This window comes from Ambystoma mexicanum, chromosome 6p (genome assembly GCF_040938575.1).
Source record: "Ambystoma mexicanum isolate Mex_15411 chromosome 6p, UKY_AmexF1_1, whole genome shotgun sequence".
Taxonomy (NCBI): domain Eukaryota; kingdom Metazoa; phylum Chordata; class Amphibia; order Caudata; family Ambystomatidae; genus Ambystoma; species Ambystoma mexicanum.
Genome location: NC_090935.1, coordinates 1,543,862,924 through 1,543,890,618, shown reverse-complemented (window position 1 = coordinate 1,543,890,618; position 27,695 = coordinate 1,543,862,924). Strand labels below are relative to the sequence as shown.

The 27,695-nt window shown below is 45.1% G+C and overlaps 1 protein-coding gene across 1 annotated transcript in view; it reads left to right on the top strand.

Annotated features, from left to right (window-relative positions):
• The window catches only part of DNAH6 (dynein axonemal heavy chain 6), a 3,423,448-nt gene that overhangs the window by 2,520,458 nt on the left and 875,295 nt on the right, over positions 1-27,695 (top strand). The gene's annotated exons all lie outside the window — the stretch shown is intronic.

Below are 27,695 nucleotides of genomic sequence, written 5' to 3'. Positions count from 1 at the left end.
AACAGAATATATCATACCAAGGCATCAATTTAACAGCATTTGGGGTAGAAGTATACACAGAATTACATGGTAGAATAATACCGGGATTAAAAAGAGAACGTGAACAAACAAAAAAAACAGCACATAACAGTTAAATAATTAAAAATGTAGATGCATAAGGACCAAGGAAAGATCAGTCTCGCAGCCTTGGGCGCTTATCCATCAATTACCAAATTACTAGGTCCAATCTTCAAAGCCCTATTTCTCTATAAGCATGCCCTGTAGGTAAAGTGTGCAGTCCCGTAAACCACATGAGGATGCAAACATTCTCTTAGGAACCTCATAGCAAGAGTTACACAACAAATGCCTTCATTATTCAGGATGGGTCCCAAATACATACATCTCAATCAATGGGTTTCACTACACATTAACAAAAAATGCAGCATAGTTTCCACATAGCATTTGGTTCATAACAATATCATGTTGATATCGAGATCTTAATTATCAGTCTTGAATACACCCCCTCACCTGCTCCCAGGCCATTATAGTGAGTGTATAGTCACATGCTATATAGTGTCTTAAAAGGTCAGATCAACCCCAGAGTTGATATTGGATTAATGCAGAATGGTTTCTAAATTGTGGTATAAACTAGGATTGCAATTAAAATGTATAATGTCACCAATGTTGTGCACTCATGGTCAGATGTGCAGACTTACCCTTTGTCCTAAGGAATGGTAGATAGACCTGAAGTAATAAGAGTATCATAATACGTTGTTAATGTGGGAAGGATAATCACTCATGTGTTACAAGTGGCGATAGACCATTACGGTAGGAATACTCTTGTCAATGTTGCCCCAATTATCCAATGACAGACCCAACCTTGGGATGAGTGATTATCCTTTGCGATTTGCACTTTGCGATTTCAGTGCTTAGCAAACAGCACTTATGAGGATCACGGACAAGGGTTGGACTTCCTTCACTCCCTCGGCCCTGCACTCTGGTGAGGGGACTCTGGATCTGGAGGTCCTGCTTCTGGGGGGTCCTTAGGAGGCTCCTGTAGCTTTCAGCCAGTGTCATTCTGCGACAGACGTTTCACTTGACTACGGACACTCTACCTCTGGCATTGGACTCCCACAGCAACAGAGAGGCACAGCAAGTCGGGGATGGTGGTCCAGTGGAGTTCGTCTCGGTGTTAGTTGGTCCCACTAACCCAAGGGGAGAAGTCGTTCCGTCCGGAGCTTCTCTGTTGAGGTGAAAAGGGAGGTCAGCAGTGCAGCAGGGCTTCACCGGGCAATTCAAAGGTCCAGGAGGTTACAGCAAGCTTCGTACACTGTTTCTTCGTCTGGTGTTTATCCCATTGGTCGACTCTGCCTGCAGTCCCAAAACCCTCGTCTTTTAAGCGAAAGATTGTTCAATTACACTGCACTGAAGGTGTGGTGTGTCAGTATACAAAAAGCAGATGCCTATGGAGTTTGTCAGACTCCAAAAATAGTGAAAACACAAAATGCAAATCAGGTAAAAACACATTAGGGAGTGAGAAAAAGGTCCCACTCACTTAAGTCCAGCAAAATAGCTGGGGGTCCCTAAGGTGGGAGGATTTTAGCACTGAAATGAAAATTCACCCTAACAACTGTCCACAGTGTGAGAAAATTAAAAGCTTTATCTTGTAAGTCACCATTCACAACTTTTTTACAAAGACAAAGTTGTGTTGAGAGTTAGACCCACAACGGAAAGTGATTTGGGATTTTCATATTCACAAAAACTGTATTACCAACTTTTTACCTGCCTCACCCTAGTAAGGAGGAGGAAGGACTGCACAGACTACACCCTACATTTCAGGTCTCGCTAAACTAAGACAGGATGACCAACCTATTGTTGGTTACATGGACATAAATTGGGTCTGGCAATTTCTAAGCAGACTTTAACGCAGTGAATAATTCTATGTATTACAGAATGTTACAGGCTGGCAGGGAAAGAAGCCCTGGTAGGCTTGAGAGCTCACCCCACAAGGGATGTGGCTAAGTCATATGCCTTAAAAAAAGGGATGCCGATTCAGAACATCTGTCTGGCAGCCACATGGTCGCCTGTTTACACCTTCATAAAGTACTATTGCCTAGATTCTGCGTCAGGCCAGAATGCAGAATTTTGAAAGGCTGTCCTCCACACCATTCATGACAAACACTAAAATGTATTATTTATTTCTGAAAATTCGTACTCCCTCTTCCAGTATCATGCCTTGGGAGGCTATCATAAGATATGTATGAAGACACAATCCATTTGAAGAACAAGTTACTTAACACAGGTAACATTATTTCCAATGGATGTTCCTCCCATGTATCCCTAATCGCCCTTTCCATCCTGCCATGCCATAGAATTTCCTTGCATTAAACCTTTAGTTCCTTGAGCGTCTGGTCTCTTTTTGACCTCACTAACGCGGATTATCCTGTGCAAAGAAGGCAAACAAAAAAAACAAAACTGAAGTAATGGGCACAGTGCATACTATTTATACTATCGATGACGTCAACCTCGAGAGGGGACGCAGGACCTCGAAGCACATTGGATCGACGATGCACAGCGTCCTCTTCTGCAACTTTTTTTCACGAACCAGCTGACTGTGGAAGGAGAGATATCATAAGATGACGAATACATGGAAGGAACATCTAGTCTACATTTTTTTACCAGGGGTAAGTAACTTGTTCTACTCCTTCCTGCCAGAAAACATTTTGTCGTGGAGTTGGTCAGTGTTGTTGAAAATGAATGTGTGCTTCCATAGGTTTTTAAAACATTTTTGAAGAGTTGTTGAAGGATTTTTCAGCTGCCTAATGAATACTCTGTGCAGGCCAAGAATTATTATCTGGTAATTTACCTTTGATACCATAAAGAAACATACCAAGTATTTTGAGTCTACATATCTAACTGGATTGCCTGAGTTGCTCTCAAAACCCTCATGCACCCAACATTACATTACACAGTGGACCTCATTCTGAGGTTGCGTCAATTCGCCAGTGCCACCGGCGGGTTGCCGCCGACCCGGAAACATTGAATCTGCCGCCTGACTTCCCGGTGCCACCCAGGACATTACAAGTCCCGGCGGCATGGGAAGTCAGGCTTCAGATAAGGTAACTCCCCATTCCTGTGGAATCCCATAGGACTCCCTGCAGCAGACTCGTATTGTGGTAGTCCGGAAACAAGGGTGCCGGTAACCTTACCGGCACTCTTGTTTCCAGACCACCACACATGGAATGAGGCCCAATGTCTATCTCATAATTTGTATTTGTATTTAGTTTATTTATAAAGCGCAGCCAGGCCCAATGGCAACTGGGCGCATAGTCTTGCATATACAGCTACAGTACATTAAAGTAAGGGTCATTACATTACATTACAGTATGGGAACATTACAGTAAGGGTCAGTGACAGGAGGTTCAGGTTCCCCAGTTTAAAGATGCGGGGGAGCAGAATTCTCAACGAGGAATCAAACATACAATAGTGTACAGTCAAAGACAATAAGGAGGAACAGGTGTCTGTACCTGATATATAACCATAATCAGTTAAATGGGCAGGTAAGGAGACATGTAAGAAAGCGGGGCTACCCTGCGGGAGGCTAGGTCTTGTGTGAAGTGCTTCATGCATTCTGCGTGAGCAACCAGGATTTAGTTTTCTTCTTGAAGATATGGAAAGAAGGCTCAATTCTGATGGGAACAGGTAGGGAGTTCCAAAGCTTAGAGGCTAAGACGGGGAAGCTCACACCTCCAGCCTTTTGGAGTTTAAATCTGGGAAGGATGAGGCTGTGAATTTGTTAAGTTCTGGTAGGACGTGTGGAGGTATGGAGAGTGAGGCGGGTGGAGAGGTATGGAAGGGCTTTGTTGTCCAGGCATTTATGAGTCAAGGCTAGTGTTTTCAAGGCTATTCTTTGTTTTACTGGGAGCCTGTGGAGACTTGTTCGGACGTTGGAAATATGGGAACGCCTAGGGATGTTGAGAGCTGCCCTGATGGCATTATTCTGGATTGTTTGCAGTTTATTGAGGTTGGATTGACTAGTCCCCAGGTAGAGGGCACTACAATAGTCGATCTTTGATAAAATGAGTGTTCTTGCTAAGATAATGCAGTTGTGTGGGTTCAGAAAAGGTCTGCAAGCTGTGATGAGTTTGCAGGTATAGGCCAAAGCTGACCTTACTGCATTTGTTTGTCTGTTCAGAGAGAGAGCAGAGTCCAGATATACGTCTAGAGTTTTGGTGTCCTTAGAGATCTTAATATCGTTGCCATCGATGTTGAAGGACTTTAAGGCTTGGTCAAGTTTATTCAGGCGTTGAGGTGAGCCTAGTAATAGGAGCTGTGTCTTGTCGTCATTGAGACATAGGGCCTCATTACCCGGTAGGCGGTGAGCCATGGCGCTATTAGCGCCATGGCTCATGCCGGTAAAATACTGGCACCGCCTTGGCGGAAAGGGGATTTACCGCCCCATTCCAAGGTTGGAGGGGCGGTAAATCCCCCTTCCGCCATTGCCCTTCCCCATTCCCATTTCTGCCCCATAGGGCTCTATGGGAATGGGGAAGGCGCTAATTACGGCACCGCAATTTTGCGGTGCCGTAATTAGCTCCGAGGTCCCTTAGCGGGTTGGATTTTAACGCCTGCAAAAAGCAGGCGTTAAATCCCCCAACCCGCAAAGGGACCTCGTAGTAAAGCGGTAGGGATTTACCGGTACCGGTATTTTACTGGTACCGGTAAATCCCTACCGCCATCCGTGTAATGAGGCCCATAGTTTGTTTTGTGCCATCCAGACCTGAATGACCAGGTAGACGACGTTCAAGGATTTGGTATCAGCTATGTGGTCACCAGTGATAGGAATGAGTATCTGGTGTCATCCGCGTAGTTAGTGTAGGAGACACACAGATAGTCAAGCACATCGAAAAGGGGTTTGGTGAACACATTATAAAGTGTAGGCGATACACAGAACCTTGTGGGACACCGCAATGTATTGGAGAGGGATCCGTGGAGGCTGTGGGAGAGAAGATCCTTATGGATCTGTTACTAAGGAAGGAGTGGAACTGGGCCGCAGATTTAAGATGTTGGCAAAGTATTTCTTGGTTGACCAGATCGAATGCCGCCGAGAGATCAAGAAGTAGGAGTAAAGCTAACTTCCCATTATCTTTTAGAGTCTCCATTTGGGTTTTCAAATCAATCAATGCTGTTTCAGTTCCGTGTTTAAGGCGGAAGCCAGATTGCCTAAGACCAAGGAGGTTGTTGGATTCAAGATATTCTTGGATCTGTAGATAGGCTGCGCGGTCGAGAATCTTGAGCAGAAAAGGGACCGTGGTGATAGGTCTAAAGGTAGTCGGTATGTTGGGGTCCAAGGAAGGTTTTTTCAGTAGTGGGATCACCCAGGCGTCCTTGAGGTTGTCAAGGACGGTGCCTGTTTTAAATGAGCCGTTTATGAAGGCTGTGATGAAGGGGGCTAGGTCGTGAGAGGCTTCCTTGATGATAGGGGCTGGACAAGGGTCACCTTGACAGTTGGATGGCTTGAGATTGTTTATAATTGCTTCTACTTCAGGGATAGTAAGAGGGGAGAAGGCGAACGGTTTAGAATTCGTGTAGGCTTGACGGGTATCAGACAAAGGAATGGTCAGAGGTTGGTCAGACTGTAGGGAGTTTTGTTTACTTCTAATTTTAGATTGGAGGGAAGCAATTTTTCCCAGGAGTGCTATCTGTATGTTGGTAGACCAGTTACTCTCTTTGGTGCTTGCGTCAGAAGGTAATGCAGGAGTCTCAAATTCCTTGAGAATTTTGAATAATTCCTTAGAGTTGGATTGTGCTACCAGGATGCGATTGTTATAGGACTCTTTTTTGGCCTGGAGTATGGCTTCTTTATAGTTGAAAGTAGCTATGAAGAGACCATCCTTGTGGGCCTCGGACGGGTGACTTTTCCAGTGTGATTCTGCGCTACGTTTCTCTTTATGAAGCACTCTAAGCTGTCGAGTGAACCACGAGTTAAGGTGCACGTGCTGCTTGGGTTTCCTGAGTTTGAGCGGGGCGATAGAGTTTATAGCTGAGAGCACCGCCTGGTTGTAGGTGTCGGCTAAGGTGGTAGGGTCCGAACAAGACTCAATGACTTTGTTGAGGGTAGGAAGGATGAGGGGGAGTAGTTTTTCTGAAGTTATGTCCTTTTTGTTCCTGGTAGGGATGGCAGGTGCAACAGAAGGCATAGGTAGGTGGGCTGCTTCAATGCTGAGGTGATGATGGGATGATCAGACCAAGCACATGGTGAATTTGAGAGAAGACTGATGTTGCAGTTAGTGTCACTTAGCCAGTCTAGGGACCTCCCTTTTATGTGGGTAGGTTCTTGAATATGATTGAGAATCCTAGGTCGGCTAGGGTGTTGGCAAGGTCAATGGCTGAAGGGTCATTGGGGTCTTGGTAACCTAGATTGAGGTCGCCAAGAATGATGGTTTGAGAGTTCGTTTTGGCTTTGTCAAGTACTAAGGAAGTAATGTCACCCACAAACGATGTGGGGGGACCGGGTGGTCTGTAGATTAAGTGTATTGTGGCTGTTTGGTTAGGAGAGAGTGGAAGTTTGGCAGATAGTAGCTCGGCGGATTCCGGATTGGTACTACGTAGTGGTCTGAGTCCTAGTGAATTTTTATGGATGAAGGCCACTCCGCCACCTCTGGAGGTGCGGTCGCATTTAGCGATAGAGTACTCAGGAGGAATAGCCAGAGAGAGTGCCGGGCCCGAGGCGGGGTGCAGCCAGGTCTCGGAGATGGCGATGAAATCAAGCTCCTGAGTCTTGGTGAGATCATCAATGCCAAGTGTGTGGGCTGCAAGGGACCTTGCGTTGACCATGGCAGCCTTGATCTGCATGGCTTTACCTGGTAAGGTCAGGGTTATCTTTGGGGGCTTGGGTGTGGGTGAGATAAAAGTCTGGTGGGAGGGGCTAGGCAACGAGCGTTTTGATCGCGTGCTGGGATGCAAAGAGTGCCCCGTCATGCCCAGGAATCTAGTTCCTAATCTCTTGTTTCTTATGTGGGTTGGACATGGTTGGTTAGGCGTGGGTTTCTTGGTGAAGTGTTCTAACCATAAGGCAGGGGCATTGAAGTAGATGTTAGGGGAGCTCATCGCTCAAGTGAGGCAGGTTATTGGGCAAGACCGGTGTCATAATAGGTCTCGGGTCATTGCGTAAAGTTGCTACCCCTATAGATTGGTAGGTGGGGGCCATAATTCCAAGGCGCAGAATGCTCGATGCTGCTAGGCTGGCTGTTGATAAGTGGATCCCCAAGGTATATGCCCACAGTGAGAGTGATAGTCTCAGTTAAGGGAGCAGTAGCCTTAAGTAAGTGCAAAAGTGTAGTAGCATGATACCGCTATTAATATAATAGTGGACCTGGCGAGCATCTGTGGTCGCTAGCTAGAGTTACTTGCAATTATTGGGATCTGATACTGACTAGGTGAGGACCTGCAGCTTGTCTGCAAGAGTAAGCTAGAAACGGTGAGTGGTGGACAGGGATGAGGCCTATGAGCGCCGGTGCGCTCAGATGAGCTATGAAGTGCAGAGCACAAGAAGCTAGAATAGTAAACTAACGCAGTGTGGAGCACTCATGGGCTATAAGGGCTATGCAGAGCGGAACACACAGAGTCAAAAATACAAATCTAACGCAGTGTAGGGCACACATGAGCAAGATGAGCTAACACAAAAATACAGGCTTAACACAATGTAGAGCGCTCATAGGCGAAATGAGCTAACGCAATACAAGGCACACATGGGCAAGATGAACTAACACAATGTGGAGTACACAGAGGCTAAATTGATGGCAAATGTAGAGCAGACGGGCTACATTGAATTTTCAGATGCGAAGCATGCAGGTGGTAGTGTGTTGGAACTAGCTCCGTAGGTAGTGTGTGAGGCAAAAAGGGCTGGAATAGGAACTGAGATAAGCTGCTTAGGTGTAGGTGACAGAATGAGGGCACAGCACAGGACTCAGATGAGGCACATTAGGTAGGGTATATAAATTAATAATCCGGTGCAGTAGGTTTAGCAAAAATCACATGTGGATATGTTGGACTATGTAATCCAGTCAAAGGTCAGGCAACATAAGCTAAGGCCACAATTTTCATATTAAAAAGCAGTAGGCTAGGTACAAGGCTCGCATGAAGCATCCTAGGCTAAATACTGAGTTCAGATAGTAGAGAGCAGTAGGCTAGCTGTAAGCTCCTGTACAGGCACATTCGGTTAATACACGACTAGATAAATGGCCACAGTGAACTGTGTAGAAGCAATATTGTGCTCGTTATGCTGGCAGTAATCTAAAATGCAGACACAATGGAGTGGGTGCACAACTCGTATGGCAGGTAACATGTAGTAGGCACAATCAGGTAGTTATAGGGCTACAGTCTCATAGAATGCAAAGTAATAAATATCTCTGTCATTTCTCTGGGGGAAGGGTAATAAGCCGAAAATTCCAAGATATATTTTGGTGCGTAGTGTTAAAGATGGGGGTTTTGGTTATCCAGTATTGGAGAATTATTGTAGGGTTTTTTTATTGAAGAAGGCTTGTTATTACTTTCAGGAGAGGCGGGTATCAGAACCTTATTGGCTTGTAATGGAGAGGGAACTGCTGCATCCTTTTTCCTTGGATTGTTTGTATTCGTATGGGAGGTTGGCGAATTCTGGTGCTAACTTAGAAACTTTAGTGGTTTCGAAGTCGGCTTTGGTGGCTTGGATTCTGGGGTGTGGGCAATCTTTATACTTGTATGATACGGCCTTTCTCTGGCTGAATCCGGGTCTACTGATTAATAATAAGATGCTTGATTGGAGGGGTTGGGCTAATAGGGGCATTCTGAAGATTGGGGATGTATGGAAGGAGGGGAGGATGGTTCCATTTGGAGAATTGGTTAATTGTTATGCGCTGCATATCAGGGAAGTGGGTAGATATGGGATTTTGGAACAGTTACTGGCGGAAAGGATGCAAATGTTGGGCGAACCTTTGAGTGGTAGTCCTTGTGTTTGTGAAATCTTTGCTATTTCTCCAAAGACGGTTTGTTCAGCTGATGCCTTTGCAGGACTGTGTGAAGAACTCCTGGGAACAGTTGCGGTTGAAATGGGAGTGCGAATTGGGAATTGACCTTTCTGAGAATTTGTGAGACAACTGCTGGAAGGTTTCGGTGAGGGCCACGGTTGACTTAAAGGAATGGTTCAGTCACATGTTTTTATTGTCCCTACGTGTCGGCCACGTGTTTTCAAGCCTAAGTCACTCGATTTTAGAAACATTTCCTATGGACCTTACCCAAGTTTTCGTCCATTAAACGCACGTGAAAACAGGCACCAGGGCGCTGCCATTTTGTGATAATCCTATCACTTGCCGCATCGCCCTGGCTGACCTGTTTTTGCGGCACTAAATCATATCCCCCGCCCCTGAGCCTGATGTTAGGCGGAAACCTGTGCAGTTCCCTCTGGGACCACTGCAAAAGATTTAGGACTACAGGTGTTTGGCAGTAAACCCACTTGGTAGCAGTCTGTACCACACAGATTCACTTGGTAGCTGTGGCTGAGCAGTCAGACTTCCCTCAAGAAGAGTTAGGCAGTATGTGGAGTATACAATATAGGGCAATTTACACAGTAGAACAAGCAAACACGGAACAAGGCTTCGGTGTAAAGATATAAAGGTATTTATAGAAAACACTCTGGCACTAATACGGCAAACAACATCAATCACAATTACTATACGAAGAAAAAGATCAATCCCCCTAACAATAGTTCGACAAGTCTAGGTTCACCGGCATCACTTATTTGCAGACAGAGGTGTATGCTTTAACCTAGATGGCACTCTAGTATTCGTTAGGTCGGGAGAGAAAAATAAGGCAGGTTATGAAATCAACTTGGTACCAATACTTTACGGACAAATGCAAGGCAAGTAAGGCAGGGTCTACTGCAGATCACAAAGTTCAGAGGCCAGGCCCACTCGGAGAGAGGCAAGGCGATATGTCCCAAAAAGTGTCTCAGTGGAAATGCGCTTCGAGTCGTTATTGCAAATTGTTATGGAAAGTTTGGACCAGTTCAGAATAGAAAGTTAAAGAACGCTTGGAGGCGACCCAATGGAAAGGCGAGGATTAAGACACCTCACTCTATCCGGCAGAAAGGGAAGCCAGGCGGACACGGTACCTTGTTTGTGGAGAGGCAGCTCCGGCGGGGACAGTTGTTCCTGGTGGTGGATGTACGTCGGGTCTTTGCCAAGAGAAGAGATGATCTCGTCGTCGAAGGAAAGTTGAAGATCGTTGCACCACCAGGGAAGAGACCAGCCGCGGAGTGCTCCGTCACAAGGCACCACCTTTTGGTCGCTGTACAGGGGTAGTGGCTATCCGGTTGCCGAGATGCTCTGCACGGGCAATTCGACCACTGCGTCCTGGAGCGAAGAAAAAGCAAAGGTGACTGGTTGTTCCCACCAGTCAGGGGAAGAGACTCTCCGGCAGGGAGATCTCCTCTGTCGTCGGGAAGTGGTGAGTCGGTTCAGCAGGGCTCCACCGGAGGTGTCGTCGTTGCAGGTCGGCTCAGCTTTACCCTCGTAGGATTCTTAGGTCCTGTGGCGACTTCTGAAGATCCAGTCCAAAAAGCGCTGCTTTTATGCAGAAAACCCCCATTCATTCAGCCTAGCTGTCAATCAAAACACGCTAAGTGGTGAGCGGGGAGGCTCACCACTTGGGCCAATCACACCAGAGTGCGACCAGAGTTGGCAAGGCAACTCAGTCCAGGGTGCCTAAACCCCCTCCCACACCCCTGTGGTAACCCAGACAGAATGGTACCACTTTGGAGGGTCTCTGTACAGAAGCCCGCCAAAAGTGGAACAAAGGGCTCAACCTTTGGTTTAGGAGTCACAGAGACGAACACAGACGCCATTTTAAAAACTGAGTTCTAGCAGAAAATACCATCTGATAGACTTATTTAAGATAAGTAAACCGGTGGTATGTTAGAGATTAACGGGAAAAAGGTATTAATCTCCAACAATGGGAAGAATCCCATAGGGTTTATTCGGGGTCGAATATAACAAGTAGTTTCCACTGCCACCAGCCAAAACTCGACGAGGGGGGACGGGACAGTACCCCCTCGAATAACAGACCCAGGGGTAATCGAATTACCCCTACTAGCAAGTCCACAATAGGATGGTTTGTACTAGTTCTGTTAGTAAATTTAGGTCTAGTAAATCCAATGGTGACTTTACATGCCCGGGGAGACAGTAGTAGGTCTCTGGGTATGGAGTCTATGATGAGGTCCGCTAGGACGCCCCAGTGTTACGGCATGTAGGTTGCGGTGTAACACACATAGAAAAACATATGAGACCCTATGGAGTAAAAGACCCCACAGCCCATAGAACACATTGACATTCAAAGGAATTACACACATTCATGTCCAAGAGTGGGAGAAAAAGAGTCTCACTCTTGGCAGGATGGAAAAAAACAAACTCCAGAAATCCAGCAAAGCTGCTGGGGGACTCACTAGGTTAGGAAATTCAGCCTAAACAGAGAATTCTCCCTAACACCTGACATTATCAAAACATTCTTACTCCCCGCCTCTCTCCGTGACGTTAATGTGCTGCGTAGGCAAACGCGCCCAGTCGTCTTCTACGCGACTTCACACAGAACCCGGAAACCAACACAGATCAACTCACAACACAGCGCGCCACAATTCGGAATATGAAACTGTACTTTAAAATCAAACAGCAATACGGTACATTTGGTAAAGTACATTTATTTGACATTAAATATTTAGAGAATATTCAGCAATTGGCATATTAAATCGGAATGAAGTTTTTTTTCTTTTCTCTCCATCCGTAAATGTTTATCGTGAGTCACACGCTGTTCCTTTATGGTACACAGGGTGTTGGTTTTCGTTAAAAGAAGCACTTTGGATGCACAGTGAACCGCAAGGCTGTTCCATCAACTAGGCACTAGGCCACTGTAAAGGTCGATATGTTGCTTCAAGCGACTAGTACAGCGTAAGGGCATATAGCTCCTTGGCGATCGTCCCATAAGATGGTCAATGTAGTGCAGTTGTTTACAAGAAGCTGCAGTTGGCGGTTGAAGAAGCTGTCTGCCGGGGTCTGTAATAGGTGGCAGTGGCAATATGGTACGATGTACCTGTTTAGAAAACATAAAAATTGAAATTAGTCTCACCAGCCGATCTTTATTACTATTATTCATTTTATTTATTACGGGCGAGCTGAAACTATTTGCTTGCGAGGATAGTGCAATGGAGTATGTTCGGTTCTAAAAGCAATGCGAAAACTAACAAAATAAATCGAGGGAAACACACAAACTAATGTTTTTTTTTTACTGTTGAACCACTGAGAAACAACTGTCTACATGCTTGTCGAATGGGCACATGCATGCCCATGTGCCCGGTAGAAAGACGATCCCACAAATGTTGTACTTGCTATTCATTCATTCATTCATTCATTCATTCATTCATTCATTCCGGTATAAAAGTGTCTAAAGAGTTACTTACATTATATTTGCCATTTCCATTGTATCTCTGCGTAATGCTGTACGTAAATCCCACTGTGTTCGTTCGTGCCAACGATTTTTCATATACTGAACTAACATGAAACTCGGTCTAGTTTCAGAATTTTCAGCCTCATCGTCTCTTATTGCCCACCTCCTTCAAATGAAGTCCTTTCGGCATGGTCCCTGTCTCTCAAGGTCAAAAAACAATAGAACCTTATACTGCCAGTGCGATTCGCGGGCCTCTTCAGCCCGCGAGCATAAAATCAAAGCCGCTGACCTTCACTCTGCATGAGCCTACATTGTTACTTTGCAACATCCCGTGTAAAGCCATCTGTGAGAACTTGAATTTTCGACTCCATGTTTGTACTAGGCCTCAATGTGCAAATGCAAACTGGCTTCTCTCCCATCTGCAACGCCTCGCTTGGCGCGTTCTAAGGCCCCCAATTTTGTCCTCGTTGTCCACGAGCTTTGCAGCCCTAGAGAACCATAACTATGGAGACATTGACTTTTTGGGGGAAGGTCAGGGAAAATATAAAGTACCCGAGGAGTTGAGTTGAAAGTGAGATTTATTGCTTATTTGTTTTATTATTTGCAATATGCAAGCCTCCCCTCGGTTAACAGTGCGCAGCATTTACATGAGATTGCAAAACTTAGTTACAGCAACAAAAATATATACATACACATATTCACAAGGTCAGCGATATGAGGTGCATAGAGAGAGAAGTCAAAGATGACACCCATGTTGTTCGCCACCCAGGATGGTGAATGGAGGGTTTAGGGTTAGCATACTTTGTATGCACACTGTCAATAACATTATTTTCAAAAAGACAATCAGATTACAATGATTTATTTAAACCGGGATTTGAACTTCTCAACGAGCTCTGCTTTGGGTGGACATGGCACAGTGGCAATGTTTGGTGGCAATGCATCAGTGCTCTGCACAGAAACACTCAAAATTCCATATCTGTGCTTCTCTAGTACACTAACAATAAGGCCTTTAACAAAGTCGAACTCCATTTCCTCATATACTGGTTTTACCCCCCATTTCTTAGTTCTTTTTCCAAAGGTTGTAGTTTAGCGAGGCATCCCTACATTTCCCGTAGTCCTAGACAGTTCACGGCCCACATTCTCGTTATGGGCCAAGACCGCTAGTAGAGTCCTATGTTTCATGCCCTGTAAGCTGAAATGCAATCGCTTTGGCCTGTACTTTAGGCACATATTGTGGAACATCTCCAATTCTCCTGTGTGACAGAATTCTGTCAGTCCCCTCAAATCTCTTGATAGAGTTTTATCGAAAACAATCTTCTCAATGGCTTTGTGTGTAGGTGAAGATGCAATCAACCACTTCTTCTTCCGTGCCTCCTCTGTGGACAAAGGGCCATGTTCACATTGGTGGAAATGTTGGTTTTCTGTCTAGCAGTGAACGTTGGTACGGTGGTGCATCAGTGACCGCCATTTTTCAAGTAGGATTTCCACTGACCCTTAACAAGTTTTGGAGCTCCACCAAAGATGGTTGCTGATAGACTGGGACCACTGTGAAATACTTTCAAAACCTTTTTTTTTCCCTGCAGCCGAGATTTTCTTATTGATTGATTTAGCAAGATGCCATATGTCAAATTGATGTTTAATATGTGGGAACTGCTCACTCATTGTCTTGGCAATTGAAACATGTCTGTCCGTCACTATGAGGTCGATGTGCATTCCCCTTGATTGTAGATATTGCAATGGTTTTATAAATCCTAGTTTCTCCATGGCCACTGAGAATTTACATTGGGACACCTGCACGACCACCGAACTAACAATTTTCTTACTATCCATGTCCTGAAAGTGGTAGGTGCAGTACTTGGCAGAAAATCCAGGGCTGTCGCACTGTCCATCGCCGGCTAGCCTGAATCGTTTCCCTTCGAATGTACTTACTAGAGACAATTGTTCAATTTTCCAAGCATCACTAATGGCCGGAAACAGATAATCATGTTGGTATTTGTAGTACTGCGTTTTAGAAATGAAATGGAGTCCCACAAACTGAAAGAAAGACTCTAACTTTCTAAAACTGGACCCACTAAAAAGTGAGGCAGCTGCACACAGTAGATTGCCTGCTGGCAGCTTCCCCAGCATCGGTTGTGCAGACCATGAGAACTCATGATTAAATCTACAGGCGGCATGTATTTTGATGTTACTGCCTTGTTTTTGACAAGTCACATGAATCAAAGGCTCCCCACATACTTCCCATCCAACTGAATGCCCACATTTCAGCATACTTATAATATCCTTCAAACAACTCTCGAATACTATGTATTTGCCCTCTTTCATTAGACCGTCATCCGGCGTGAAAGTTGTTTCGGACTGTGCCGTTGAGGACATATCAAGAAATTCGAAAGAAATATTACTGATATCAAGTTCTGATGCGTCGTTGGGTGCTGCTGCTGGTTCATTCTCTGTCATTTCAACATCTGTTACTTCAGCATTGATGGGAGAACACAACATTGTCAACAGCTTTTTGGGTGGCATTTTTTTGGCGGGTGTAGATTGTGTGAATTGATCTGCGACTACTTCAGAGCTATCTTCAATACATTCAGTATCATCTTCTTTTGGTGGTGCAGTTGAACTGTAGCAATGGTCCAATACAACTTTACTGGATTCTCCGGACACATTCAATTCATGTTCTGGCCATTGGACATGAGCATCCCGAGTCTCAACACGCCGCGTCTGAATTAATAGTTCCTCCATAGTGTAAATGGTCTGGTAAGCAACATCTCTCATTTGCTTCACTGTGTATGTATAGTTCGTACACCCACGGGTAACTAGAGGACCGATTGGAAAAGGGATGTTCATTTTAAACACAATATAAAGTATAGTACAATTGATAGGAAAAAAAACATAATATAGTCCCCAACACAAAACAATTCCTAAAATTATGAACTGTTTGTAACTAACTTATTTTTGTTTCTTTTCTTTGCAACTTTCTTGACTCGAACTTCAACATCTGCACGCTGTTGCTCCAATTCGTTTCCGCATGTCTTCCCTTCCTCTTGCGCTGCAACGACTATATTTTCTGGATCTGCATAGACAGCACGGAATGGCGCTCCATCGACTCCCTGAAACATAGTACTTTCATTACTATGTATCACAATATTGAAAACATAAAACACACGTGTGGACGAACACACAGGCACATCTCAATAGCTAAACACAAATTAAACATTCTGTAGAACAATCAAACCACAAGTATTCGAGCTCTGATGATCTAGTTTGATGGAACTGTCAGTATCCATACCTCTGGCTCCGCATGGACTGCCATGAATGGTTGTATTGGAGAGGAGGCATCAGCAACTCCCTGAAACACAGTACTTGCATTAGTATGGTTTTCAATATTGGAAACATAACACACACTTGGGGTCGACGGCAAAGGTACATATAAAGAGATAACCACAAATGATGCATTGTCTAAAAGAATCAAGGAATATCTAAATATGATCAGATATCATCGATTTATTTCTCTGATTTCTTTACATCTGCATCACCCACAAGGGATGTTGTATTTGTAGAGGAAGCTCCGTCGTCTTCCTGAAACACAGTACTTGCGTTAATAGGGAAGAAAGTATAGCAAATGGAATCACGTTATATGATGACGCTCGATGGAGCTATCAGTATCCATACCTCGTGCTGCAGAAGAATATGTAGGGATGTTGTAAATGTAGTGCGCACTTCCAAAAGCTTTGCGCCGATTCGTATACGCAAGATCCCGCTTCCACTTCCCCTGGAATTACTTGAATGTCGGGCTCTGCATCAAGTGCAGGGGTTGACGCTCCATCGACTGCCTGAAAGATAGTACTTGCATTAGTAAGGATTACAATATTGAAAACATAAGACACACTTGGGGTCGACCGCACAGGTACATATCAATGGCTAACCACGAATGAAACATTGTGTAGAACAATCAAACGACAAGTATTACAGCTCTGATGATCTAGTTCGATGGAGCTGTCAGTATCCATACCTCGTGCTGCTGAAGAACATCTAGGGATGGTGTCAATGTGGTGGATGCTTCAGCATCTCCCTGAAAGACAGTACTTGCATTACTATGGATAACACTAATCATAACTGAAAACAAACACCAGTGGATGATAACTAAGGTGTATATCAATTGGAAAGCACTAACCAAACATTCAGTAAAATAATTACACAATACAATAAAAATATTACTTGACATGCATAAAACAAGTCTGTAGCGGAATAGCCAAGTAAGATTACCTGATACGCGCTAGAAGTGGTTGATAACTGCGAGCACGTCACGGATGTAGAATGTTCTTAATTCAGATTCAAGGGATAGACAAGCAGTTGTAAAGGTAAATCATTGATTGATGATGAAATGCCAATATTAAAAATTGCCATGTAAGGAGACAGAATACTTGAGAGTAATGATATTGAAAATGCGCAATATAGCACAGTTCCCTGTGGGTTATGAAATCGAAAAAGAATATATTGATAAATGTCATTATTCAAAAAGCTATACACTCATATCAATGTCGAAAGTATTACAAGGGACACAACACCTAAAATATCAATGAATCCATTCGGCTACCTACACACTACCGCAAGGCCTAAAGCTAAATCCGGACACTTGACTCACCAGTGGCGGAATGTGGACGAATAGAGTGGGAATAGAGTTTGTGAGCAATTTTCGTGTCGTTCGCTATTTATTCTTCTTTGTTACCCAAGATGATGTGTACATGTTCGAGGATAAGTGCCGGCTGCAGATGCGGTATCGATCACCCCTCTTGTCCTCTAAGACTTGTTGGACTCTACTTTCCAGCTCATCCAGTGGATATCCGCAATGTCTGACCCATTCTCTTATTCGATCAACAGTTTTCGGGAATACATGCATTGTAGTGCCTTCAGATTTAGCATGGGTCTTCGAAGGGCAACCGCTAATCGAAAAGGCAGGCATTGTTGAAAATTCTGAAAAGTAAATATCGACATTATTATACAATCTTGATGAATAAAAATGTGATACAAAAGTAAATGAACCATACAATGTTCAATGCAAGGTTTGTTTTGGTTGCAGGAACTATACAAGTTCATCATGTGCGGCTTAGCATTTGCATAAATTGCAGAAATGTATAAATGATGTGACTAAACTCTGAACATGTGACCCGTCCCTTGGATGTTCTGTCTTGCACGAGAAGGAAACATGCTTACATTATAGACTGGACCCCCGAAGGATGCAATTCGATGACAATTGACACAGATGAAAATAAATAGATCTGTTGATAGCATAACAATGGAAACTCAAGTCAATATCAATGATACCAATGAACATAGCACTATTGAGTACTATACTCGCAAATAGATAGAAATTTAAAAATCAGCGAAATATGACTAGGATACATAGTCTTACCTTGACCAACAAACAGTTGGATTCAGCAAGCCGAGCAGTATGTTGCAGGAGAACAGGTAGATGGCCACAGGTAGCACACTGACGAGTTTGCTCGAAGCGGTCACAGAAGTTCACGGATAGCGCGACGACGAGCAGATTAGCATAGATCTCAGTGATTCTCAGGTAGCACGTTCAGGAGTTGACTTGCAAAGCACAAAGATGTTCTCATGAGACATATCAGGTGGTTTATAAAGTATTACAAACAGGGGTGTGTTTTTGAATGAATGACGTGTGTATGTCGTGGTATTATGTGGTTTGCCGGGGGCCGGCCAGCGTGGGGGGAGGGGGGTCCTGGCCGTAGACACAGAGTCTGGGGAGGCCATGTGACCAATGGGCCCTTGGCGTGGGATACCTTTTGAAGTGTACATGCTGTTTGGCACCTTCGCCGTTCACGCCCCTGACAGCCCCCCCATGGCAGCGCGCATCCACTGGCGCGAACCGCCTTTGATAGAGGGGGGTGGGATGGATGGGCCTGGGGCGTGCAGATAAGGTACAGGAAGACTGCTGAATGGAGAAACACTTGATTCATTTAAAAAAATCGAAACAACCGCTGTTAAAATATATGTGGGGTTTTATTTTGTTTCTTATTTTGATGGCACAAAAATACAAAACTTTACACATTGTACAGGTCAGGTTGCAGCACAGCGAGGGTAAATCCCCTGTACTGACCGCTGTCACTCGGGAAAGTTTCTCTTATGGCACGAACGGCACAGGCGGGTATTACTCGAACGCGGTGTCCAAGCCTCCTGTGAAGCCACCATGTAAAGGAACGATAGGCCACCAGCCGGTACCACCTGTGAAAAATAATGATACAAATAATGATACAAACTGTTTTTAAATGACCAAGATAAGTTGATTAAACGTTTGTTCTCAATGACAATTCTTGTAACTAATGGCATTCTGCTCGGACAAATGCTATCTAGACAATGCACACTATTGAACGACTTTCATGCATTACAATGATGTGTAGATGTAATTTTGGATATAGGAGACGACCATGAAATAGTAGTGGCATCACAAGCAGATTATACTTACTCGTTACTCGGATTACGAGGACGAACAGTTGCGCGAAGTTCGTGCATAAGCACCATCATTATCCTCAACACGGACCGTGTGAGGCAGGCTGCCCTGAAGTCTGGCAGCTCGGTGATGCATTGCGGCCGTGGCTCGCCTTCCGAAATGTAGGCCACGCATCCCGAGTTTTCACAGCAGCAGCAGTTCTCCTCCTCGGTTGGCATTAGCTCGCACTGATTGCATGTGCACCAGGTGGAAACACCGTCCATGCGACTAGGTCCAGCGTTTTCATCCGTCGATTCGTCCTGCCAACTGCCGTCCGAAGCCCCATCGTTTTTGTGTGTTTCCCTTTCCAGTAGTTCCTCCTCGGTATACTCGGGCTCGTACATGTAGGGCATTATTGTAGCCATTGTGTGGTAAACAAACTAAAATAATTTATAGCGATGGTACAGGTGTTCACACGGGTTAAAAGCGGCAAAGGTAGCTGACCAGAGCACAGAAACGAGTCACAGAATATTCAAAGTAACACAGAGAGAGGAATGGAATCTTAAATCTGCTGCTGTGTGTTGTGAAACGGTCTGTTTATACTTATTGAGGAAAGAGGCATCTTGCCATTTCCATGGCAACACGTCATTAGCTGAAACGCAGCGATTGTTGACACGAGATGTGCTTTGGCGTTGTGAAATGGGCGGTACTTGTCTGCTGATGTCAGGCTCAGAGGCGGGGGATATGATTTAGTGCCGCAAAAGCAGGTCAGCCAGGGTGATGGGGCAAGTGATAGGATTATCACAAAATGGCAGCGCCCTGGTGCTTGTTTTCGCGTGCGTTTAATGGACGAAAACTTGGGTAAGGTCCATAGGAAATGTTTCTAAAATCGAGCGACTTAGGCTTGAAAACACATGGCCAACACGTAGGGACAATAAAAAGTTTTGACCAAACCATTCCTTTAAATCTAAGGTATGTTCATCAACGTCTCTTGGGTCGTGTTTCCTGGACGCCAGTGAGGATGAAAGGGAGGGGCTTGGTTGATGTGGACCTGTGTTGGGGGTGTGGAGGCTTGCGTGGGACTTATTTACATATGCTCTGGGAGTGTAGTAGGGTGGTTGACTTTTGGAGAGAGGTTATAGATTGCATTGATATGGTAACTGGTATGTTGTTGCCTCGTACTTTTCTTTCAGCGATTTTCCTTTCGGCTGATGGTTGGAGTGTGGAGTTGTGGGACCGGTCGGATTGGATTGATAGGGCATTGTTGGTGGCGATAAAGCAAATAATGAAGGTGTGGAAGTCTAGGAAGAAGCCGCATTGTGAGAATTGGGTGGCAGATATGCGGACACTCTCTTTGTATGAAAAGAATCAGGCAATTAGCCATCATAGGGAAGTTGATTACGAGGAAAGATGGGGGCCATTTCGTGATTTATTCGGATGAGGTGTAGGCTATGATTTTTCTGTTGCTGGATTTTGGGATTGGAGGGGGTGTGGGGGGGTGGTTGTTTTGTGTGGCCTTTGGTTTTGTGGTCTTGTTCTGTGTGGTTTTGTCTTGTTGTGGGGTAGGTGGGTGGGGATGATCTTTGATTTCTTTACATTTTTTGAATTACTTTTAAAGTGTGTACTTTACAATTTTGATGGACCTTACAATTTTGATGGACTACAATGGATTGACTACAATGTATGGTGTGTTTTTTCACTTGTTCTCACTCTGGTATTTATAAGGTGTCTCAGTTGTATTGTTTTTTATATACTTCCTAAATAAAGTTGTACAAAATAAATTAAAAAAAAGGCATGTGTTAAACAGCTCAGAAGTGACGCCTTAGTAAATTGTAATGCAATATAGGCAGAATGGGTTTGGCGTATTAGAAGCACAGTGCATATACAGAATCTGTTCTAGTACCTATGGGTCAGGTTATTGTGTGACCTCAGGTCAGGCACTGTGACAAACACAGGGTACATATAAAGTGTTACTTAAAATAGCAGTATACAGCAAGACAGAGCGAAACAATAATTCAGCAGCACATAATGCATAGTCTGTTACAAGTACACCTCCGGCCGCGACAATAGGGGAGCAGGTGTGAAGGTGAGCTAGGCTAATGCTTGGTAGTGTACCACAGTCGACATAAATATAGAGCGTGTTGCAAATATTTGTTACAGGGTAATGGCATTAGTTGTTGTAGGGCGAGTCTAAGACACGTAATGTATTTGGAGGCCTTACCCAGATGAGAGCCAGACATGGGTGAAACGCATTAGGACGTCAGAAGGGGTAACGGGCAGCTTTCCTGGCCCAGGCTCAGGAGGCTCACGACAGGCTCAGGACAGGAGCCTTGTACTCGGAGCCTTAGACTCGAGTGCCGGCTTCTGCCTACCGGATAATACTCAAAAATTGCCTTGGAATCCCAGCACGTATATTAGCTCAGCACATACCATTCAGTGCCACCTCTGTAGAAGACTGTGCATATATAATGTGCAAACAGACATTCATATTTATACAAGCATTTAGCCCTGCCTAACTCCCTTCCACTGCTACAAACTCTTTTCCTGCCTCTTACTTCACTCTTGCTCTTCTTCCCAGCAGACTAAGGTCTACTGACCCCAGGGGTGGCCACAATACACATTGGACAAGGATTCATCAGCGCTTTGAAACTAGTACAGTGATTTAGCAGAGATCAAAAAGAACTGTAGTATAACATAAAAAAACATATTAGAATGGATTGTGTCCTCCCACGTATTCCTTATCTTATGATAATTATCTCTCCAGCTTCAGCTGCTTCGAATGTTTTTTTTGACAGCGGGCACTGTGTGCAGTGTCGTCGAATCGATGTCCCTTGAGGGCCTCCATTCGATGGTCGGTGTCAGCATCAGTACAAGTAGCGCACGCAGCGCCCGTTGGCTTCAGTTCTGTTTTCTGAGCGAACGCTTCTAGAGAATTAGGACGCGCTTCAGTGAAAATAGGGATTGTCGTTTGAAAAATGTCTTCTTCATCGCCTCCATCGACACCCAAGTCGGGCTTTAAGAAGTGCCAAGACTGCGTGTCGAAGATGTCGATCACCGACCCCCACCGCGTATGTCTGTGGTGTTTGGGTTCCGGGCAACGTACCTCCGACTGTGGCTCCTGTCAGGCAATGACTGAGAAGGCTCTCAGGGAGCGTAAAGGTAAACTGGTGGTGGGTAGGTAAGCTTCGAAGACACCTTCGAAGAGGTCAAAAAAGACTGAGTCGAGGTATTCTTCCCGACGCAAAAAATCCAAACGGTCTCGATCGAGAAGTCGATGGTGCCATTCTTCATCTTCTTCTTTGAAGAAGGCCAAGAAGAGGCGTCATGGGTCACTTTCCACCTCCAGTGATGCCTCAACGCAGGTAATCAGGTGTCCTACGAAATCCGATTCCCCTGCAAAATGGGACGCAATTCGTAGTGAAATGTTTTGAATCTTCGAGAATGCGGCCTCAACCCCCTCGAAGGACAAGCAAAAGAGCCATGCCCCAGTCACTCCGCATAAGGACGACAAAGGGAAGTCGAAGACTAAATCTTCAAAACCGAACTTGAAGCCGGTTTTTCATCGAGAAAGTTCTCAATCTGACAAATAATCAGGGCTTTGACAAGTGAGGAACCTAGCCCATTGAGGGTTCTATTGAAGAAGCACAAGACGTCGAAAACTTCCACACCTTCAGTGCCAACTAAATCAACACCGATTTCGAAGCCGGCGCCGACGACTACGATGACTACTTCGACATTGTCTAAGCCTGTAGCGTTACACGAAAAGGTTTACAAACCTTTACCTAAAAAGGACTATTTTAAGTGTCTATCAGCCATATATGAGGAGGAACCTCCCTCTGATGACAATGCACCACATTTTGGACTACAGCTTGGCACCCTAATGTGCCAGAGGAACTAATATCTGATGAGTCCAGGCTAAGAGATTTATATGATAACCTTCAGTCAGCCAGTGGGTTGGATACATCGTCAGAGTTAGAGTTTGGCAAACCAGACCCTACTGAGCTTGCTGACTCATACAGAAAACTTATGGGAAAGGTTATTGAATGTTTAGGATTGAGTAGGCCAGCTCCTTCTTTTGAGCAAGATGACATGATGGACATCTTGGACATCTTGGACAAGGGTCCTCAGAAAGACCCAATTTTGCCCTTTCACATGGCATTACAGAAAATGGTCACTGCAAATTGGGAGACACCAGAAACTGCGGCTGCAGTAAATAAAAACTGTACAAGGAAGTTCGGACCATCCACCAGTGACCCAGAGTATCTACTAAGCATCCCACACCAGAAAGCTTGGTGTTCCAGGCTGCTACATCTACCAAGCAGTCAGATTACCCATCCATCCCTCCTTACAGGGATGATAAGAGAGTGGATGCCTGGGCGAGAAAAGTTTTCACTGCGTGTAGTATGGCATTGAATTCGACAAATGTGACTTTCACATTATCTGGATTTACTTTTACCCTGTGGGACTGTGTGCCTATGGCGGCTGACCACACCCTGGAAGGAGAGGAAAGGATGATAAGGGCACAATGAGTGAATGTCTCCAGTCAGGTTTGGATACTGCAGACAGCAACAGCAGATCCATTGTGGCTAGCACAGTGTTACTCAGATTTGCGTGGTTACGGAAGTCTGGGTTTGCACCAGATGTGCAAGCTAAACTACTCAACATGCCCTTTGACGGCTCGAGGCTTTTTGGCAGCAAGGCGGATGAGAGTTTGGAAAAGCTGGAGACCTCCAAGGCAGTGGCTAAATCCCTAAGTGCCGCCATTAGACAGCCTCAACAACCCTATTTGGGCTCATCTTCCAGGAGGGGTAAGTCCTTTCGATTCTACTCGTCATTTGGAAGAGGAAGAAGATAAGCCGATCAAAGAGGTCAGAGAAGATTCCCTCATGGTGGACTAGGGAGAGGTGCTAAGTCAGCCCAAGCAGCGGCAGCCTTACCTTCAGCTGCTGCTTCAGCCGCCTCTAAACCACTCTGAGGCCTTGACCCACAAACCCCGGTGGGAGGCAGACTTGCTCAGCATCTGAACAAATGGCGGTGCATTACTTCAGATGCTTGGGAACTGGAAACTGTGCCCTAGGGTTACTGCCTTCCTTTTAAAAAAAGGCCAAGACTGGTTGGCATCATGGGACCTTCAGGATGCTTAGTTTCATGTGCCAATCCATCTCAAGCACAGAAAGTACCTGAGGTTCAAGGTTGGTGGTTCTAATGATCAATTTCGAGTTCTGCCATTCGGGCTGACCTCCGGCCCCAAGAGTTTTCACCAAGATGATGGCGGGGGTGGCAGTGAGTCTCAGGACAGGGGGGATTCATGTCTACCCCTAGCTAGACGATTGGCTGATCAGGGCTCCTTCACCCGAGCAGGCCCGGGAACATCTCTGCCATTAACCTGCCATTCTCTTCACAAACTGCGCTTCTCCCTCAATTACAAGAAGTCTCACTTGATACCATCCCAAAGACTTGTATTGGAGCAGTCTTGGATACTTCCTCAGGGAAAGCCTTGCCACCCAGGTTGAGAGCTCAACACATTCTGCAGATGGTTACCAAATTCCAGAATGCCCAGCATCTTCCGGCCTTTGATTTTCTGAGGTTGCTTGGTCTCATGGCATTGCGCAATTTCCTGGTCCCAGAGGCGTGCCTGAGAATGAGATCCCTCCAATGGGCTCTCAGGACTCAGTGGTCCCAATTCTCAGGCAGAATGTCAGACCACCTGCAAGTTACGAGCAGAGGGGCTAAGGACCTTCTGTGGTGGGCTTGCAAAGACAACATTCTCAAGGGAGACTCTTTTTGGCAGCCATGGCCAGATAGAACAGTATTAACGGATGCCTCCCTCACAGGATGGGGAGCCCAAACCAGCGATCTGACAATCAGTGGTCGTTGGTCCCCATTGGAGTCCAAACTACATATCAACCTTTTGGATCTCAGGGCAATCAGACTAGCGCTGAAGGCCTTCCTGCCATCTGTACGGGGAAAAAAATGTCCTGTTAATGACAGACAACACAGTGGCCATGTACTACCTCAACAAGAGGGGAGGTGTAGGGTCACTACCACTGTGCAGAGAGACAATGCATCTCTGGTTCTGGGTGACTCAAGAAGGAATCTCTCTATCGGCAGTTCACCTAGCCGGAGAGCAGAAACGCAGCAGCGGATCCTCTGAGCAGGCAGAGCACAGTCTCCCACAAGTGGGAACTATCTCAGGAAGTCCTTCAAGAGATCTTTACCCTTTGGAGAACCCCTCAAGTGTAAGTGGATCTGTTCGCGACCGGTGTCAACCGGATGTGTGAACTGTTTTGCTCAAGGGAATTTCCTGCAAGAGGAGCTCTAGGCGATGCGTTTGTAGTGTACTGGGAGTTTCCACTCCTGCATGCGTTTCCTCCAGTCCGCGTCATTCCTCACGTGATCAGGAGGTTGAGAAAGTTTGGGAAACCCATGATCCTAATTGCCCCGGATTGGGCCAGGAGGACGTGGTACCCGGACCTTCTGGATATGTTCATCTGCCCTCAAATATGTTTTCCACAAAGAAAGGATCTACTCTTTCAAGCGGAAGGTCGGGTTCTCTATCCAGAGGTCAAGACTCTCAGCCTTCATGCATGGTTTCTGAAAGGCTGAGATACCAGGATTGGGACCTCCCAGATGACATAATGGAGATTTTCCTTTCGGCCAGAAGGCAGCCAGCAACAAAATCTTAGTGCCCTTGGAACAAGTTCAGCAACTGGTGCAGGGATAAGAATGTGGATCCTTTTCTATGTGACACACCAACCGTGCTTTCCTTTTTGTTACATTTGGCAAATCTGGGGCTCCAGTTAAGGGTTACCTAGCAGTACTTTCCATTTTCAAGCGCTCTTCAGCGAAGGATTCATATTGTAAGATTCCTCTGATTGGTGAATTCTTGAAAGGCGTTACTAAGGTCTATCCACCAGTTCCATTTAATGTCCCTGTATGGGACCTCAATCTAGTGTTAAAGTTTTTAACATGCATTCCCTTTGAGCCTTTACACTCATGCCCTTTAAGGCTCTTGACATTAAAAGCCATTTTGCTTATTGCAATAACGTCAGCCCGCGAGTTGCAGGCCCTTTCCTGCAAAATGCCACATACGGTTTTCCATAAAGACCGTAATTCTTATGGTAAAGCCTTCTTTTTTACCAAAGGTAGTCTCCGACTTCCACTTGTCACCAAAAATAACCTTACCAACTTTCTATCCACCTCCTCATCCAGGAAAGGAGGAGGAGAGTTTGCATAGACTGGACCCTAAAAGGGCTCTCAGTTTTTATATATCCAGAATGGCAAAATTTCTCCAAGATGACCAATACTTCATTGGCTATACTGGTCCCAAATTGGGTCTTGCGGTTACTAAACAAACCATATCCAGAAGGATCATCCTGGTTATTGGCGAATGCTACAGGTTAGCCTGCAAGGACCCGCCGGAAGGCCTAAGGGCACATTCCACAAGGGGCTGTGCAACCTCGGAGGTGTCCAAATCAATGATATTTTTTCAGCGGCCACTTGATCATCTATCCACACCTTCGTAAGACATTACTGCCTGGATTCATCTTCCAGTGAGGGAGGACAATTTGCAAAAGCGGTTCCTCATTCAGTTCATGATTAGATCTAGATATAATTTGTACTCCCACCTCCAAATTATTCATAAGATGAGGAATATGTGGGAGGACACAATCCATTCGAAGAACAAGTTACTTACCCCTGGTAATGTTCTTTCGATTGGATGTTCCTCCCACGTATTTCTCATCGCCCCTCCGAGCCTACCTCACCGTACAATTTACGTGTTATTACACTTTACGCTTTCTGTGAGCCTACGGTCTAGGGTACACCTGGTAATTCCTCTACAGGAGGGAGAAAATAGAACTGAAGCCAACGGGTGCTGCATGCGCTACTTATACTGATGATGACGTCGAACTTAGGCCCTCGAGGGACATCGACATGACGACAGGGCACACAGCGCCCTCTGTCGAAAAAAATATCCGAAGCAGCTGAAGATGGAGAGATAATGATCATAAGATGAGGAATACGTGGAGGGTACATCCAACCGAAAGAATGTTACCAGGAGTAAGTAACTTGTTCTTCTGTGCAGTGTTTGTGACTGACTGCACAACACCACCTATTAACCACATCTTCCCTCTTCTCTGCACTAATCGTACGCACCCATTTGTGTTCACATGCACATGAGCCACAGGAGAACATGCAGATGGCAACAGTATGCAGTACCTCCTAATGACATAGCATGACATGATTTTTTACTTTACACAAGGGATTAATGACATTTTGAGATATTTCGTGTTCATATATGTTTGCCTTTAAAGACTACTCATTCTCATGCTTCCAGGCATGTTAGTCCCTTCCTAACCCACTGCCACAAAAATAACGTTTATGCAGTTCCTCCTCTGGATGTTTAAGTTGGCTTTAGTGTAGCTCTCTACTGTAATAACGGCAGAGTGGTTAACAACAACAAGACGGTCCCCATGCAGCACTGCCACCAAAGGGGCAAGGCCAGAGAAAAGACCACCAATAAGGTGGAGTGTCTCTCTTAGACAGACAAGCTATTGAGGATCTTGCTGCACTGTTTGACCGGCAAGTTCATTGATTTAGTAATGATTTTCCCTGCACTTGTCCATCAATTTACCTTCGGAGGAAAGCATGTTTGCTCTGTATTCTGTGCATGGGTGGGTCATCGTGTTCCACTTGCCATCTATACAATCAGTACATTTTTAGCAATGACTGTTTCAAGAAGCATTTATACATGGGTTCCTTATCAAGACACGTAATGTTATGCTGATTTAAT